We start from the raw sequence: 16,389 nt of genomic DNA on the forward strand, positions 1-16,389 counted from the left end.
CACCGAGTTTATATTTGGTCTCACCGATTTTATATTTGGTCTCACCGATTTGGGTTAAAAGTGTGTAACGGTTGGATTTTGGGTGAGGGCTATTAATACCCCTCCACCCCATTTACTCTCCAAGAGAGCCATCAGAACGAAACACAACTTCCACCATTCGTTTTCTGAGAAAGAACCACCTACTCATGTGTTGAGATCAAGAGATTCCATTCCTACCATTGCCTTGATTTCTAGCCTCTTCAGGTTGCTTTCCACTCCAATCCTTCTCCTAACCAAGCCAAATTTGTGTGAGAGAGATTGAGGGTTGAGGATACTATCATTTGAAGCACAAGAGCAAGGAGTTCATCACCAACACAACATCTATTACCTTTTGGGGAGTGGTGTCTCCTAGATTGGTTAGGTGTCACTTGGGAGCCTCCAAGATCATGTGGAGTTGAACCAAGGAGTTTGTAAGGGCAAGGAGATCGCCTACTTTGTGAAGATCTACCCGAGTGAGGCTAGTCCATCGTGGACGGAAGCCATGATGGAATAGATTGCTTCTTCATGGACCCTTCATGGGTGGAGCCCTCCCTGGACTCGCGCAACTGTTACCCTCTGTGGGTTGAAGTCTCCATCAACGTGGATGTACGATAGCACCACCTATCAGGACCACACCAAAAATCATCGTGTATTCATTGCGTTTGAAATATCCAACCCCTCCTTTATGTTCATATGCAAAGTCTTTACTTTCTGCTGCACAACTCTTAGACTTGCATGTGTAGGGTGTACTTGACTTGGTAGATTTGCTAAAAGTTGCCCACAACTAAATCTGGGAAATGATAAGTTTTTATTAGGTCAAGTAGTCTCATCACTCCCCTCTAGACACACTTTCGATCCTACAAGTGGTATGAGAGCTTTGGTCTCCATTGCATTGGTTTCACAACCTAGGGGAGTATGGCGCCTAGTGAGGGAAACTATCACCGCAGAGGTCTATATTTTGATGGTACAAACTTTGCTAGTTGGAAGCATAAGAGGAAAAATGCATATTCTTGGTCATAACCCCGCCATTTGGGCTGTTGTTTGTGTTGGCTTGCAAGGTGAATTCTTTGAGGATGGTAAAGAACCGGATCGTGAAGCAACCATGGAAGAATTGAAGATGTTGCAATACAACGCTCAAGCATGTGACATTCTCTTCAACAGTTTGTTCCCCGAGGATTTCAACAAGATTAGCCACCTCGAGAATGCAGAGGAAATTTGGGATACTTTGGTTGATATGCACGAAGGAATCGAATCCGTCAAGGAATCCAGGTTGGATGTGCTACAGAGTCAACTTGATAAGTTCAAGATGAAGGATGGTGAAGGAGTTGCCGAAATGTACTCTAGGATTGCTCTCATCACAAATGAGATTGCCGGCTTAGGAAGTGAAGAGATGGCCGACAAATTCATCATCAAGAAGATCCTTAGAGCCTTGGATGGAAAATATGATATCGTGTGCACTTTGATCCAAATGATTCCCAATTACAAAGATCTCAAGCCCATGAAAGTCATTGGGAGAATTGTTGCTCATGAGATTTCACTCAAGAACAAGGTGGAGCACAACAAGTCAAGTGGTGCATACAAAGCTTCAAGTGATGCTCCTACAACTTCAAGGGACAAGCTAGTATCCAATGAAAAATTAAGCCTAATGGTGAAGAACTTCAAAAAATTCTACAAGAACAAAAACAAAGAGAGAAGCTCCAACTCAAGGCAATATGAGCAAAGATCATCAAGTCATGACCGTAAATGCTACAATTGTGGAGGACCCGGAAACTATTCCAATGAGTGCACGACACCTCACAAGAAAAGAGAAGACTCACCTAGAAGGAAGAGTAGAAGAGATGAATCACCTCGCAGAGAGAGGAGGAGTAGAGATGATCATTATGAACGAAGACCTTCTCAAATAAACAAGGAATCGGAAGGGAAATACAAGTCAACCAAGAGCTATTCTAGAAGAGGACATCAAGCTCATGTGGGTGAATGGGTTTTCGACTCCGACTCTGACAACAACCTCGAGAGAAGTTATCACTCCGACTTTGACTATGTCAATATGAACGTGTTGTCGGACTTGCTCTTGTATCCTCCAACTCCCATGACTTATTTGATTCACCAAATGAAGGAATTGGAAGATGCTTCATGGCTAAAGGCCACAAGGTATCACACCCGAGTATCTTGATTTCAATAGTGACGAGGATGATTTGGTAGGTGATTATGATTTGCTTGTTGATAAAACTAGTGATGTGAGCTATAATTAGGTTGCTAGTAATTTTCAGGGCTCTAGGACTGGCGGTACCCATGCCCGTCTGTCCGTGGCCCACCACGTGGCTCCGTTGATGGCCCGGCATGGCCCAGCGTCAAGACTCCGTGAGCAAGACCCTCGCGAGGGCCCCCTGGCCTTCTGAGGCGAACTACACCGGGACCTCCTGTATGGTGGTCTCCTGAGGCTGCCTCCAAAGGGGCGGACATCCCTAGGCTCGCACCCAGCCTCGCGAGGCGTGGGTGACGTGAGCCATGACGAAGGGAGCTAGACGGGCGCCAGCGGGCGCAGTCCAAGACAATTTCCTGTTTGGTGATAAGGAGGCAAGGACGTATGCGGTTTCCCAAGGCGACCCCAAAGCTTTCCCCTTTAGTGCAACAAGACCAAGACCACGGGCTTGGTAGGACGGAGGTCATCGCTGAGCCCAACAGCATGTCATGACCATATACTTTGCAGACGAAGACCACCTTTAGTCAGGATAGGGTGTTGTAAGTGCATCTAGTGCCACCCCTAGTTGGTTTTGGAGTATTGACGACAAACCTAGTTGAGGGACTAATGTGTTTGTGAGAATTGCAGGATAACACAGGTAGAAGTCCCTCATTGATTCGGTTTTCCTACCAGAGATGACCCCTAAAAATGTATGAAGACATTGAAGTCAAAGGTGGTATATGAAGATATTCACATTGAAGACTATGACAAGAGAAGACACCACATGAAGCCTATGGAGCTCGAAGACTTAGATCTTTCGTAGTTCTATTTCTTTTGTGTTGAGTCATAGGAACCACCGTACTGTTAAGTGGGGTCCAAGAGAACCAGTCAGAATGACTGTAGTGATGCCTAACCAAAACCTATGTCTTCGAGTGAAGACTATGAGAGCGAATCTTGTCCAGAGTCGGACAAGTCAGCTTTGCTTGCAGCCCAAGTAAAGTTGTCATGTGAGTTTGAAATCTGATCGTTGGAACACATGTCAGTTCCTTAGTGACCCAGGGTCATTTCGGACAAATCAGGTCGGGTTGCCAAGTGGCTATAAATATCCCACCCCCTACAACCATAAACTATTGGCTGCTCAGATTGAGAGTACGGCTTTTGTCGTTTGAGAGCAACCCACCTCGAAGCCTTTGAGAGAGAATTCCTTGCGAGGATAAAGCCCTAACCACCCGGAGCTAAAGAGAATTAGGCATCACTTAAGTCTTCTTGTCTGTGTGATCTGAAGACTTATTACACTTGAGGACTGTGCATCCTCCAGCCGGTTAGGCGTCACGTTCTGAGCATCCAAGAGACATTGTGGATTGCCGGTGAACGAAGTCTGTGAAGGTTTGGGAGTCTACCTTGAAGACTTACCAGAGTGATTGGGCGAGGTCTGTGTGACCTTAGCTCAAGGGGAATACGGTGAGGACTGGGTGTCCTGAGCTGCGTGTTCAGGACTGGGTGTCCGGGACTGTGTGTCCTAAGGTTTAAATACCTAGCCGCCCTAACCAGACGTATAGTTGTCACAGCAACTGGAACTGGTCCAACAAATCATTGTCTTCAGCGAGTCACAGGTTCCATCTTCCCTTCCCATTACTTACTGTTACTCCTTGTGAAGTCATTGTATGTTCGCACTATCCTTTGTCTTCACTGAGTGACTGCATGTTCTGTGTGGCTTCACAATATCTTCCTACCTGATCCTTACTACATTGCTGCTATTAGTCATTGTGCTTTCACTATTGAATACTTGACTATGGCTTGCCTAGTGTAGTCTACCTTCCGCTGCAGGGTAATAGGTTTATTTCTATCGTTTGTCTTCATAACTTCCACGTTTTGAAGACTTTCTTAAAAATCGCCTATTCACCCCCCCTCTAGTCGATATAACGCACTTTCAATTGGTATCAGAGCAAGGTGCTCCCTTGTTCTGTGTGATTCGGTTTAACCACCTGGTGTTTTAGCTATGTCGACTGCAGGGATAATTAAAGTCTCCGCTGGGTGCCCCGTCTTCGATGGAACTGAATATCCCTACTGGAAGAATAAGATGCGTATGCATCTTGAAGCCATTGACGTTGACCTATGGTATGTCGTCGAGAACGGCGTTCCCAAGGCTGGAGAAGGTGTCACTGCTGCTGATGTCAAGAAATTCGTTCAACTGGACTCTACTGCCAAAAATATCATCTGGGGTCATCTGACCAAAGGACAGTATGGCCGTGTGAGTGCTTTGAAAACATCTAAGCTGGTCTGGGACTGGCTCTCCAAGGTCAATGAAGGCGTCTCAACCTAGAGAGATCAGAGAATCAGTGTCCTTCGCAACCTTTTCAACCGCTTCAAGCGAAATGACAATGAGAATGTCCAGCTCACATTTGACCGACTTACTGACATCATAAATGAGCTTCAAGCCCTCGGCGCTACTGAGATCACCAAACATGAAGTCGTCAAGACACTACTGAGATCACTTGATAGTTTGTTTGACACCCTAGCCCTGATGATTCAAGAACGTCCTGATTTCAAGATACTCGATCCGTCTGACATACTTGAGAGGCTCAACACACATGAGTTTCAGCTTTCTGAGAAACGAGATATCTACGGTCCAAACTATGGGCGAACTCATGCCTTGAAGGCAAAAGCTGTCTCCTCATCTAAAGAAGAATCTGACAGCAGTTCTGATGATCCTGAAGACATTGGAAGGGAACTTGCTATGCTTGTCAAGAAGTTCCAAAAATTCACCAAGAAGAAAGGCTTCAGAAAGTCTTCCCGATCAAGCTCAAGGAATGATGAAGTTTCTGCTCATGACTACAAGAAGAAAACATGTCACAAGTGCAAGAAACTTGGCCACTTCATTTCTGAGTGTCCACAGTGGGACAATGAGAACAAAAAGAAGAAGAAGAGCAAGGAATATGACTCTGACGACAAGAAGAAGAAGAAATACTCAAAGTCTTCTTCCAAGTCTTCCTCAAAGACTTCATCACACAAGAAGAGCTCATCTGGCAAGGCACGTGCGTTTGTTGGCAAGGAAATGGATTCAGAGGAGGAGTCCGCTTCTGAGGAGGCGGAGGTGGAGTCTAAGGAGGAGTCCGATTCAGGCATCGCAAGTCTGGCTACAGCATACGTTGCCAAGTCCATCTTCAACACTGAAGACAATGACTTCATCACCGACACCGATGCAAATGACAAGGACTACTCTGCTTCTACCTACTGCTTCATGGCACGCGGTGCCAAGGTAAACACACACACTACTCACTATCAAACATCTAGTGACGATGACTTTGATTGTGGTTCAAAACCCAGCTACAAAACACTTGCTAAAATTGCAACTGAACAACAGAAAGCTATGGAACATATTCAAAAACTGTTAGACAGAAGCGATGATCTGTTAGGTGCTGAAATGACTCGATCTGAATCCTTAATTGAAGACATAAAAAATCTTCACGTTAAGTATCAAGAACTATGTGATGTCCTCAAAAAGCAGATTCTGAACCGAAACCCGAGGAAAGAGGGTGTTGGGTTCGTAAGGAAAATGAATGCTGATGGATCTTACTGGAAACCTGAGCAGTACCCCAAAACCATGTGGGTTGCTGCAAAGGAACCTTCAGCAGATCCATCCAATCTATCTGGCTTCACTTGTGCTAACCCCATTATCATTGATGAATCCTTTGATGCAAACTATATACTGTTTAAGAATCAGAATGGTGAAGTGTTTGCCAGGTACATTGGTACTAACTGCAGGAATGGACCGCCGATGAAGAAGATCTGGGTTCCGAAAAGGTGTCTGGAGAATCTTCCTGTGAATGTCATCATGACACCTCACGTGAAGAAGAAAAACCTCAGACCAAAGGCTTCATACGGTCCAAAGGCTTCATACAGACAGAGGACTCACCTGAGTCGCACTAACGCAAATGTTTTGCAGGGAAACCATACTCAGGCATATGAATATTAGAGCGGTTTGTCAAACCGTCATGTTCATAAGACCAAGAACTATTCTGCTTATTCTTATGAGTACTATTGTCCGCCTGCAAGACTGTTTGCTAGGGCTCCAAAGCCAAAATTCTCAGATGCTGCACTTAGACTTATTGCTTCTAAGCCACCCTTGAAGATTTGGGTGGCTAAGAAAGCTTAACTCTCTTTTGCAGGGAAAGGTCTCCAGCAGAAAACCAAAATCATCCGACGCTATTGCTGGGGACCTTAAACATCTTGTAGGGCGCAAGATCAAATGCCCGAATGGTCTTACTATGTACTTCGTTCCTGAATCGCTTGCTACTCTTCTTATTAGTCCTAATCTGGATCTAAGCTTTCATAACCCACTGGTTCGTCAAATGTTTTTGCTTCACAATGCTCTTGGTGAAGCCTATCCCCTAACTGCACTGTAGGGTACGACACCAACGTCTTCAGAATGGATTATTGATAGTGGGTGTACAAATCACATGATTGGCAAAAGAAGCCTTCTTATGGACTCAACCTTACGTCCATCCGACAAGAGCCACATCACATTTGCTGACACTGGTAAAAGTAAGGTATTGGGTCTAGGTAGAGTTGCAATCTCAAGGGATCAACACATGGATAAATTCATGCTTGTTGAATCCCTTGGCTTCAACTTAATGTCTGTCTCAATGCTTTGCGATTTGAACATGATCGTAATATTTGGAAAATATCGTTGCCTTGTACTAATGGAATCTGACAAGTCTCTAGTATTTGAAGGGTATCGAAAAGATGATTTGTACGTGGTAGATTTCTCAGCAGGACCACAGCTTGCCGTATGTCTTCTAGCAAAAGCTTCAGAATGCTGGCTCTGGCATCGGAGGCTAGGGCATGCTGGCATGAGGAACCTCCATACCCTTGCAAAGAAGAAGCATGACATAGGCATCGAGGGCGTCAAGTTCAAGAAAGATCACTTATGCGGTGCCTGTGAAGCAGGGAAGATGACGAGGGCCAAACATCCCTCGAAGACAATCATGACCACTACTCAACCCTTCAAACTGCTTCACATGGATCTTTTCGGTCCCACTCATTACTCAACTCTTACTACTACTGCTTGTCTCTATGGCTTTGTCATTGTTGATGATTATTCTAGATATACTTGGGTGCACATAATCCTTTACAAGACTGAAGTGCAGGATGTCTTCAGACGCTTCGCCAATCGAGCTATGAACAATTATGGCGCCAAGATAAAGCACATCAAAAGTGACAATGGCACTGAATTCAAGAACACCGGCCTTGATACATATCTTGATACCTTGGGCATCACACATGAATTCTCGGCTCCATACACGCCACAGCAGAATGGCGTCGTCGAACGCAAGAACAGAACACTCATTGAGATGGCTAGAACGATGCTAGATGAATACAAGACTCCAAGAAAATTCTGGCCTGAAGCCATTGATACTGCATGCCATACAATCAATCGTGTTTATCTTCACAAGCTTCTGAACAAGACATCTTATGAGCTCCTTACTGGCAAGAAGCCAAATGTCAGTTACTTCAGAGTATTTGGAGCCAGGTGCTGGATCAAGGACCCACATCACACCTCAAAGTTTGCACCAAAAGCACATGAGGGTTTTATGCTTGGATATGGAAAGGATTCACACTCCTACAGAGTCTTCAATCTCTTTCATTACAAAGTGGTTGAAACAGTGGATGTGCGGTTCTATGAGACCAATGGTTCACAAAGAGAGCAACTGCCAAATGTGCTAGATGAAGTTCCATCCAGTGAATCAATCAAGCTAATGGGAACTGGAGAAATTATTACTTCTGAAGCTCATCCTGAAGAAGAACTTATCATATCAGCACCTGATCAACATGAAGAAAATGCTCAGCCTGAAGACATTCCTTCTAACAACGACAATGATCAGCAGGAGCAAAATCTTCGCCCTGTACATCCTCGCGTTGCTAATGAAGTGCAGATTGAAAGAATAATTGATAGCATCAATGCACCCGGTCCACTCACTCGTTCAAGGGAAACTCAGCTAGCAAATTTCTGTGGGCACTTCGCATTCGTCTCAATAACAGAACCCAAGAAAGTTGAAGAAGCCTTCATGGAACCTAAATGGATTCAAGCTATGCAAGAAGAGCTTCATCAGTTTGAGCGGAATAATGTATGGAACTGGTTAAGCGTCCTGATCCACGGAAGGACAATATAATAGGCACCAAATGGATATACCGCAACAAGCAAGATGAGCATGGTCAAGTTGTCAGAAACAAAGCTCGTCTCGTTGCTCAAGGATATACTCAAGTGGAAGGCATTGACTTCGATGAAACATTTGCTCCTGTGGCTAGACTTGAAGCCATACGCATACTGCTGGCCTATGCAAATCATCATAACATACTTCTATATCAAATGGATGTGAAGAGTGCTTTTCTTAATGGCAAGATTGAAGAAGAAGTGTATGTAGCACAACCGCCTGGCTTTGAAGATCCAAAACATCTTGACATGGTATACAAGCTCAACAAGGCACTGTATGGCCTCAAACAAGCCCCTCGGGCCTGGTATGACACACTCAAATACTTCCTGAAGAGCAAAGGCTTCATACCTGGTTCCCTAGACCCCACTCTCTTCACGAAGACATATGATGGTGAATTGTTTGTGTGCCAAATATATGTGGATGACATTATCTTCGGCTGCACCAATCAGAAGTACAGTGAAGAGTTTGGATATATGATGCAAGAGCAATATCAGATGTCTATGATGGGAGAGCTGAAGTTCTTCCTCGGTCTTCAAATACGACAACAACGCAATGGCATCTTCATATCTCAAGAGAAGTATCTCAAAGATTGCCTGAAGAAGTTCGGTATGCAAGACTGCAAAGGCTTCACGGCACCAATGCCAGCCAAACATCATCTGGGTCCCGATGACAATGGTAAAGAGTTCAATCAAAAGGTATACCGCTCCATGATTGGTTCTTTACTTTATCTATGTGCATCTAGGCCAGATATTATGCTTAGTGTTTGCATGTGTGCTTGATTTCAAGCGGCACCAAAGGAGTCGCATCACTTAGCCGTGAAGCGAATTCTTTGATCTTTGGCTCACACCCCAACTCTAGGATTATGGTATCCAAAGGGCTCAGAGTTTGATCTGGTTGGATTCTCGGATGCTGATTATGCTGGTGACAAAGTTGATTGCAAGTCTACATCAGGCACATGTCACTTTCTGGGACGATCACTTGTATGTTGGTCTTCAAAGAAGCAGAACTGTGTATCTCTCTCCACTGCTGAATCTGAATACATTGCTGCTGGATCTTGCTGCGCTCAGCTTCTGTGAATGAAGCAAACACTCAAGGACTATGGCATTCATCTGAAGCAAGTGCCACTTTACTGCGACAACGAAAGCGCCATCAAGATTGCCAACAACCCAGTTCAGCACTCGAAGACAAAGCACATTGAAATTCGTCATCACTTTCTCAGAGATCATGTTGTGAAGGAAGATATTGATATCATACACGTCAACACTGAAGAGCAATTGGCAGATATCTTCACCAAGCCCTTGGATGAGAAGAGATTTTGCAAGTTATGGTGTGAGCTAAATATCCTGGAATCCTCAAATGTCCTGTGATCAGGCACACATCCTAACCCTTATGCATATTGATGACTTAGATGTGCAACACACGAAGTAAAGTATATCTTCAATCAATGAAGACATACATTCTAAGTGTGAATACATTAATGTGGAATTTGACTTCGGAGCGCCACGATAATTGTGCGCCGTGTCTGGGTCTAATACTTCCTATACGGTGGGTAACGCCACCACCAAATGTTCTATTTCGAAGTGTTTCACTCATGGCGTTACATTTGCTATGTCTTCACATTTAGCTTGGCTTCAATCTCAACATATCTTCATGATTATCTTCACTATGTTGATTATATAGATATATATATCTACTAGTGTTTTGTCCTCTACAACATTCACTTATAGCTATGTCTTCTTGTTGAATCTTTGGAACTAAGTGAATGTGATCGGACCCTAACCTCTCCATGCTTTCTATCTCAAATTCTATCTCTCCAAATCATATGCATTCTATTGAAACTGTCAAATGTCTTCTCTGCGTCCTTGTCAGCAGAAGATACAAAGACAACCATTAAGTCCGTTTTCAATGCTCATTCCTCCACATGAAACCCGGAGAAGTAGGAACGACCACCCGACAATCCAGGCGCGCGTGGGACGTGGAACAAACCCCAAAATTCCGCATAATGGCCACGTGTTCCTCAGATGCGAATCGCTAGGGGCACCTGTGTAATAACATAGTGCCGCCCCTGTGCCTATAAATACACACTTCACATCGGTCATTATCTCTTCTTCCACTCTCACACGAACCCTAGCGCCACCACTAGCCCTCGACGACGCCGGCGACGAAGCGCTTCGCTGCCGCAACCTCTCCGACGCCGTCTTCACGCCGACCGCGGACATCGTCCTCTCTGCCGTCGCCGTAGGTGTCCTCCATCGCCAAGTTAGGGCACGAAAGATTGAACTTCTCGGCTTCATCTTCCACTCCGTCTAGCAGTTCTTAGTATGGTAAATAAAACTTCCTTTTTACGGCACCATTGATCCTATGGCTTTGTCACTTTCTACCACAAGCAGTTTCTATTCACACAAGTTAGATCTCTCTCATACTGCATCTCATAACATGCCTAGTATATTCACTTATGCTTCACAAAGTAGTTAGATTCCTCACTTGTACTGATTTGTGGATTCGTACAAATCTGGAACCAACTCCTTATCTATGAGTGAATGTCTTCGCACGAAGAGGTCAATGTCTTCTAAACTGATTTATCTTCAAAATCTTCTGAGAATGCATATGACCTCTTCCCCTTCCCTCGCACCTTAATGCTTTCACAGGTATATGTCCGTGGGAGAATCCTTTGGTTCTCATAGTCTGCATTCATTTGCAGAAATCTTACAGCATCACATAAATTCTCCCGAAGCCAGTTCCTGTTTGACCAGCAAGCGAAAACCTTTGAAGCCTTTGAACGTGTTGAAGCCTTTCAGTTTAAAGTTTATGGCTTCAGAGAAAACAGCAAGGAAGGGTGGCAGAAAGCATCGTGGAGAAACATCCAGAGATCTGCCAGATGACCTTTCAGAACTGTACAAGACAGATCCTGAAGAGGATTACAATCAGCGCAAGACCCGAATCCAATGGATTCGAAGATATTGGGCAGAACAATGGTTCAAATACCGATTTGTAACCCAGGAATATGCTGAGAAAAACGCCATCAAGAGACCGTGGGGAGACATCCTATACAAGAATCTTCTACCCAGGTCCAGAGATGAAGCCATTGAACAAGGCTTCTATCCCTGTATGGTCCATGGGCCACAGCCTGCTGATGCACACCCATCGTCACTACTATGGTGTCGTGACGACAATCTGTTCAAGCGCAACTTCCAGTTTGCCCAAAACTCAGCGAAGCAAAACAAGAAGACATTGGGACTAGACTTCAACCCTGGTCCCTTAGTTCCAAGGGCTGATGGCACACGAGATGTAGAACCTAATGTCATCGGTCCTTTCTACAACCTTGAAGGCCTCATCACCCACATCTTGGTTCAAGGGACTGCAGTGAATGAGCCTGCAGCTGACGCTGAATCAGATGAAGCGCCTGCAGCGCCAAAGACAAAGAAGCTGAAGAAGCCTAAAGCTTCAAAGCCTGCCCCTTCACCAAAAATCTCACGGGCGAAGCCACTGGCAACTGCACCTCCTGAAGACAGTGTGCAGTCCGAAGACTTATCACGCATCTCCAAGCCCCAGAAGGTCAAGATGCCTCTGCCTCACACCGGCCAAGAGCTAACAGCTGCTGCCATTCTGCGCAATGATGCCATCGATCTGTCAAGTGATGAAGATCTTGCAGATGACGCTCTTGAGCAACTCATCAAGAGCAAAGAAGAAGCAGAAATCTTCAATGATCTGCCTCTCTTTGATGTAACCATCATCCACAACTTCATTGACGAGTGGTTTGACACGCCAAACATCAGCTTTGAAGATCTGCAACTACCCATTGGCCTCAGTGTCGCCTTCCAAGGCGCCATTGCTTCAGAGCTAGCTGTCGCCCAGCGCATTGTTGAACTGAAGCAAAAGATTGACTATGAAAAGGCTCAGTTCAAGAAGCATATGGCCAAGCTCAGCGTGCAAGAAGTGAAAAACTTCAAGACAATGATGCACGAGCTCAAGGAAGCCTTTGTAAAGAAACATGCAGAAGCTCAGGGTTCGCGTGAGCGCATGAAGGCTCTGGCTGACAGATGTGTGCAAGCCTACAATGAGGCTGAGAAGCGCAAGGCCCTTGGGCGTCCTAGCATCGACCCCAGGATGGCCGCAAAGAAGAAGAAGAAGCCCGCTATGGCTGAACCCGACGCACCAAGGCAGGAAGCAGTTCCCATTGTCTTCCCAACTAGACTGACTGGCTCGAAGCCAAAAAGCCGGTCAATCGCTTCAGAGCTCAAGAAGACGAGGACTGCTGAGACTGAAGCCAAGAAGAGGAAACATCCTGAAGCCTCTCCTACTGCCCCCTCCAAGAAGAAGAGGAAGACCAAGAAAGATCGGGCTGCTCCCACAGAGCCTTTGATAGTTGAACCTATTTCTATGGTTTATCCTGATGCTGAACGTCAACTGATAATCCATGAGCCTGCTTCCACAGAGGCTCATGAAGCTGAAGACTTTCCAGCAGCTGATCCCATCGCTGCTGAAGACATTGGTCAACATGACCATGTAGAAGATGGTGCAGTCCTTCCTCAGCTTGAGAACAGCGAACTCATCAGCATTGGTCATCCACTGACGCCAATTGCACAGAATGCTTCATGGGCGGATCGCCCACAAGAGGAAGAAGACCTTGAGGCTCAGCCAACTCCAACTCCACAGGCGTCGCCTGTGTTGCGCAGGCTTCGCAAAGGTCCAAGGCCTCAAGTCTCTGCTGAAGACAATCCGGCTGCATCGGCCGCGGAAGAAGAAGACCCACAAGTTGCCACTCCCTTGTCCCACCAAGAAGCAGTTCTCAAGGAGAATGTGATTGAAAATCTTGCGGCTGCCACCACCACCAATGAAGCTAATGTGGAGCCCTCCCCAACAAAAGCATCAGAAGACAGCGAAGCCACTAATCCCGACACTTCTGTTCCTGAGGCTGCTGCCGGTCCCCAGTTCGACTATCATGTTGAGCACAAGCCTCAGGTACAGAAGCCAATCCCAAGATTGCCAAGGTTCCCAGGTCCTGCATCAGCACCTGGCTCCTTCAATATCAATGGCTTCAGAGCAGACAACACATTCTTCAATAGCTCCAGGAACCCCTACTCAAGGGAAAGGATATCATCTGATCGGTTCTGGAGCTATCCGCAACGAAGCTATTACTCATGCATTCTTTACAACCAAGGTCGCATCTTCCCACACAAGCGCCTTGACATTGAAGCTATAGCTGGCCTGCCCTGTCTGGAAGAAGCTCTGGATTTCTTCAAGGAAGTTGGACTGCTGCCGTTCGTTACTGACCAAGAGCATTGGAATGAAGAGTTGCTGCTCCAATTCTATGCCACATTTCACATCCGCGGGTATAGTAGAGATCCGAAGACTTGGGTCCTGGAGTGGATGACAGGAAACGTTCATCACGAAGCCAATGCCTTTGACATCATTGAGCTCACTGGTTTGCCCACTCCTGGCGATCTCTACGAGCATGGCTGTCAGCTTCATAGTGAAGCTATTGAGAGCATCTTTCAGAAGCCTGAACCTGATATGAGTCAGATGCTCAGCATGATGAAGCCATTGCCCCAAGATGCTGCTTATCCCACAGAGTTCTTCGTTGAAGACCTTGAGTATCTTCCAAGAACCATTTATCACATCATCAGGCGAACTCTCTGGCCCATCAAAGGGCACTCTCCACATGCCAAGCTTGAGGGTGCAATGAAGACCTTGGTCTTCTATATTCTTCATGGAAAATGCTTCAATGCACATGACTTCTTCATTCGCCAACTTGCTGCATCAGGCTCTGATCTGTTTGGCTTGAAGTTCTATGCCCCATGGGTAATGCGGCTGATCAAACTTCACTCCGCTATCTCATATCAGCCATCCGCTCGCAATCATCGGATTTTTATGCCTGATGTGGATATGTCAATTGAAGCCATCTATCCTGAGCCTGCCAAAGAACCTCTAAGTCTTCAGAATGTAGCGCATCAGAGTTTCTCTCAGAACATTGAAGGAGTTGAAGCAGTCACTCGTGTGTATCCTTTGGCTGGCACTACACATGCACCACATCCTGCTTCCACTGAAGCCACTGATAGTACAACTGCTCCACGACCCAAGAAGCGCACTCGTGTTCTCAACAACCGAGAGCTTCTTGTGGCTCTTCATCAGAAACAGGATAGGCATCATGACTGGCTGAAGCGTCAGATGAAAAGCCTCTTGGTGGATGTTAATTGCGTTCGCAGTCTTGCCACCAAGAATGCCTTTGTTGCCCACAAAACCTCTCGCCGCACATGGAAAGGGCTAACGCTGATGTGTTCTGAAGATGATCTTCAAGAGGATGGCTTCACTTAGCATTTCAAGTTTGACTCCACACCTCCTCGAAGGGCAGTGCTGCGATGAACTCCATCCCTTGAAGACTCTGAGTTCTCTTCCTCTACTGCAACTGTGACTGCCAGAGTTATCGAGGATGAAGACGATGCTACTTCACCGCCACCTCCTTCAGCACGCGTCGACTCTGCTCCAATCTCTTCAGCACCGCCAAACACCACCAACGACCCTGCTACTTCACCTACTCCTCATGGGAACGAGTAGATGCTCTATGTCTTCAAACCTTTTTGGTCCTTACTGACAAAAGGGGGAGAAGCATATGAGGCTGATAGTCTTCAAGCAGGTGCATATGGGCGGGTGATTTATATTTTGCTTTGTGATTACAACTCTCATTTTGCTACATTTGGTTCTTTGAGTTGTAACACTTAAACTCGATGGTCGTCTGCTACTTATCTGCCACCTTGTTTTGCGATGATAAATTCCGCATGTGCGACGATAAATTCCGCACTTAGATCATTTTGCAGACGTCCATTTTCCATTATGCATGTCATTATCTTCATATACCTTCACATGCATAGTGGATTTTCATCATAAGTTGAAGTGGATCTCCACAAGTACAACCTGCCACGAGCATTTGCATTCCAAAAGCAAATTACTTATATGCACATCTTCAGGGGGAGCCCTTGCAACTTATGAAGACAATTCCTTATCCTTTACAAGTTCACAGATTATATTCCCCGTTGAAAACTTCAACTAGTTTGTCATCAATCACCAAAAAGGGGGAGATTGTAAGTGCATCTAGTGCCACCCCTAGTTGGTTTTGGAGTATTGACGACAAACCTAGTTGAGGGACTAATGTGTTTGTGAGAATTGCAGGATAACACAGGTAGAAGTCCCTCATTGATTCGGTTTTCCTACCAGAGATGACCCCTAAAAATGTATGAAGACATTGAAGTCAAAGGTGGTTTATGAAGATATTCACATTGAAGACTATGACAAGAGAAGACACCACATGAAGCCTATGGAGCTCGAAGACTTAGATCTTTCGTAGTTCTCTTTCTTTTGTGTTGAGTCATAGGAACCACCGTACTATTAAGTGGGGTCCAAGAGAACCAGTCAGAATGACTGTAGTGATGCCTAACTAAAACCTATGTCTTCGAGTGAAGACTATGAGAGCGAATCTTGTCCAGAGTCGGACAAGTCAGCTTTGCTTGCAGCTCAAGTAAAGTTGTCATGTGAGTTTGAAATCTGACCGTTGGAACACGTGTCAGTTCCTTAGTGACCCAGGGTCATTTTGGACAAATCAGGTCGGGTTGCCAAGTGGCTATAAATAGCCCACCCCCTACAACCATAAACTGCTGGCTGCTCAGATTGAGAGTACGGCTTTTGTCGTTTGAGAGCAACCCACCTCGAAGCCTTTGAGAGAGAATTCCTTGCGAGGATAAAGCCCTAACCACCCAGAGCCAAAGAGAATTTGTAAGTGCATCTAGTGCCACCCCTAGTTGGTTTTGGAGTATTGACGACAAACCTAGTTGAGGGACTAATGTGTTTGTGAGAATTGCAGGAAAACACAGGTAGAAGTCCCTCATTGATTCGATTTTACTACCAGAGATGACCCCTAAAAATGTATGAAGACATTGAAGTCAAAGGTGGTATATGAAGATATTCACATTGAAGACTATG

This window comes from Triticum urartu, chromosome 3 (genome assembly GCF_003073215.2).
Source record: "Triticum urartu cultivar G1812 chromosome 3, Tu2.1, whole genome shotgun sequence".
Lineage (NCBI taxonomy): Eukaryota > Viridiplantae > Streptophyta > Magnoliopsida > Poales > Poaceae > Triticum > Triticum urartu.